The sequence below is a fragment of the Octodon degus genome, unplaced genomic scaffold (assembly GCF_000260255.1).
Source record: "Octodon degus isolate 3935 unplaced genomic scaffold, OctDeg1.0 scaffold00197, whole genome shotgun sequence".
NCBI lineage: Eukaryota > Metazoa > Chordata > Mammalia > Rodentia > Octodontidae > Octodon > Octodon degus.
The window spans coordinates 1078427-1081966 of record NW_004524773.1 but is presented as its reverse complement, the minus strand read 5'-3'; positions in this window follow the sequence as shown (position 1 = coordinate 1081966).

The following is a 3540-nucleotide window of genomic DNA, read 5'->3' as shown; positions in this document are numbered from 1 at the left end:
TTTTTCTTTCTTTTTTTTGTGATACAGGGGATTGAACTCAGGACCTTGTGCTTGCCAGATGGGAGCTTATGCCGCTGAGCTAGCTCCCCAGCCATCTATTGGTTTATTAAAGGGACAGTTAATGCTTAAATGTGTTGACCAGTTTTGCATGTTTATATCTTATATATTCAACCAATTTGAAGACAACAATATGCAATACAACAATCATTGTTGAATTCTTAACATCTTGTTTAGTGAAATTCTGTATTGCTTCTAATTTTTTAAAATTATTTTTAAATCTCTCTCTCTCTCTCTCTTTTTTTTTTTTTTTTTTTTGTGGAACTAGGGATTGAACTCAGGACACTGTGCTTGCCAGGCAAGCACTTATTCTACTGAGCTATCCCCCTAGCCCCTAATTCTCTTAAAAAAAGAATTTGAATGCCAAAACCTGATGTGAGGGTGTTCACTTGTTATCTCAGAGCTTAGGAGGCTGAGGCAAGAGGACTGTAGCAAGTTCAAGGCCAGCCTACCCTACATAGCAAGATTCTGTCTCAAAAAATTTTTTGAATACTTTAAAAATATTTCAGGGCCCAGGAATATAGCTCAGTGGCACAGTACCTGTCTGGCAAGCTTAAGGTCCTGAGTTCAATTCCTAGTACAAAAAAAAAGCAAATAAATGACTATACTGAGTTCAACCCCCGGTACTGCAAAAATAAATAAATAAAAGGGGCCAGAGAAATGGCTCAATAGAATAAGTGCTTGCCTGGCAAGCGCAAGGGCCTGAGTTCAATCCCAGGTTCCACCAAAAATATTAAATAAATAAATAACTATAAAACCCTATTGTGTGTATAATCTACCTATTGTATACCCCAAAATATTTCAAATAGCGCCGGCCAAATAGCTCAGCAGGTTAAAGCCCCTGCAAGCAGGAGCAGGGGCCTGGGGTTCAATCCCCGCCATGCCGGCCCTGCCCCTGGGGCATGCTGAGATAGCAGTTGAGGCTGGATGTGGTGGCGCTCCTGTAATCCCAGCTCCTGGGAGGCTGTAAACAGGCAGATCGCTATGAGTCCAATCTAGTAGTGAGACCCTGAACAGCCTGTAGACCCTTCCTTAAAATACCAAAATAAATAAATAAATAAATAAATAAATCAAATAAACATTTAAGAAATTTTAAAATTTTGCTTATATTTTTAAAGTAATATTTATTACTGTACAACTCTGTGTGTGTGTGTGTGTGTGTGTGTGTGTGTGTGTGTAGTCAGCTGTTTGCTCTTCCATTAAGGAGCCACCCTGATTGCTAGCAGCTTTTAAATTACTTCTGAAGCACCCTTTGTCGGGGTCCTGATCTCCATGACAACATGGGATATCGTGATTTTTATGAAACAGGTTTGCGCTGTAGTTGCCATAGCGATTGCATCCCTACAGCCCCAAAGCTCTCATCTGTGTCTGCTTTTGGGCTTAGGAAGGCCTTTCCACTCCTTTTCTATGTTTAGCTTTTGGGTTTCCATGTATTTTGTTTTGTTTGGTTAAGGCAGGGTCTTACTATGTCAGGCAGGCTGGCCTTGAACTCTCCCTTAAGTAACCCAAGCTGGTCGGGAACACCTAGCAATCCTCCTACCTCATCCTCCCAAGTGCTGGGATTTTAGGCATGCACCACCACGCCTGGCTGGTTTTACGGTTTTTGTTTGTTTGTCTTCAGTACTGTGGATTGAACCCAGAGCCCTTTCCACTGAGCTACATTCCATGCCTTTTTTTTTTTTTTTTTTTGAGATGGGCTTACTAAGTATACCATTCAGTCTGGCCTTAAACTATGTATGCAGTCCAGGTTGGCCTCGAACACAAGATCCTTCTGCCTCAGCTTCCTGAGTGCTGGGCCAGCAAGTGTGGGCCAGCATCGTACCCAGCTTCCTGGTGTGTGCTTTAGAGAACAGGTTGAGGGTCCATAAACACTGACGCCTGCCCCAAGCTGTAGGCTCCCACTCACATTTCCTCTCTGAGAAGGACGCAGGAACCTTTCTGGGGGCTGCAAGACCTGTCCTGGCTCCTCTCCACCCTGTCCTGTGACAGCTCCTTCTCACTCCGGAGTTTAGGTTTGTGCTGCTCTTCCCTCCTCTTCACCCTATTACTCAGTTTTCCCTGCTGTCGCCTGGACCTCAGGTGTCCCTAAAGCCATGTGTTAGAGGCCTGGTCCCCAGCCTGGCTCTGTTGGGAGGTAGGGGAGTCTCAGGAGATGGGGCTGTTATGAAGATTTGAGAAAATACTGAAAAGAGGAAAATATGAATCCCCTGCAATTTCATTTTGCACAGAGATCCCTGTTACTATCTTTTTTTTGTGTGTGTGTGGTACCAGGGATTGAACTCAGGACCCTGTGCTTGCCAGGCAAGCACTTATTCTACCGAGCTATCTCCCCAGCCCTCTGTTACTATCTTTTAAAGGATGAAATTATGACTCTTACACATACAAAATGGACACATTGGCAGGCGAGATAGCTCAGCAGACTAAGCGCCTACTTTGGCAAGTGCAGGGCCCAGGGTTCCATCACCAGTGCCACATGCTGTGCCAGCAAGTCTAAATGGGTGGCAAGTCTGGATGGGTGAGCGGGCACGGCAGTGCAGGCCTCTAATCCTACCTGGGGAAAACAGGAGATCACTGGGAGACTGAGCTGCATGTGAGACCCTGTACCAAATACATAAATGGTGGCGGGGGTGGGGGTGGGGGGAGGGACACATAGCAAATGTTTTTATTTATTTATTTATTTATTTGGTGGAACCAGGGATTGAACTCAGGCCTCTGCACTTGCCAGGGAAGTGCTTATTCCACTGAGCCATCTCCCCAGCCCCACAAATGTTTTATTGAACCAATCAGATAGCTCAGGGAAATTGCACAGCCAGTTCAAAGAAAAAGTCCAAAGAGCAGACACAAACTCAGGTTAAGCAAAAGCCTAAAATGAACAGTGGAAGAGACAAATCAGTTGAACTGCACAAGATGAAATTCACTTACCTGTCCGTGGACAAAGATTATGTGCACTTCTTTCATTTTATTTGCCTTTTTGAGACAGGGTCTCACCATGTAGTCCATGCTGGCCTCGATCTCACTGTGTAGCCCAAGCCAGCCTGGAACGCACAGCGATCCTCTTGCCTCAACCTCCTGAGGTTTAGATTACAGGCGTGTGCCACCACTCCTGGCTCAGCTGCTCTGCTTTTTTTTTTTTTTTTTTTTCAAAATTTTATTGATAAACAGCAATGAGATAGTTTCAAATCAAATAGGAAGTACAGTTTCAACAAATAACACACTGCATATATTCTTCTTAGTGGTTGATTGCTGTACAAGATGCGGACTTGAGATCCTATTTGCAAACACCATTAGAACAAATCATTCTATTCATTAAGAGAATGCAACTATATATCTATCCTAAGAACTTTGAATACACAGATACAAAATGGACATTCATCTGTATACCCTATTTTTTCGAAGTTCCGTTATTGAATATTATAGGTGTATAAACTCAGCAAAATATTCAAAAAGAGTCCAGTAGACCATAATAGCATTGGGTCTTCTGTT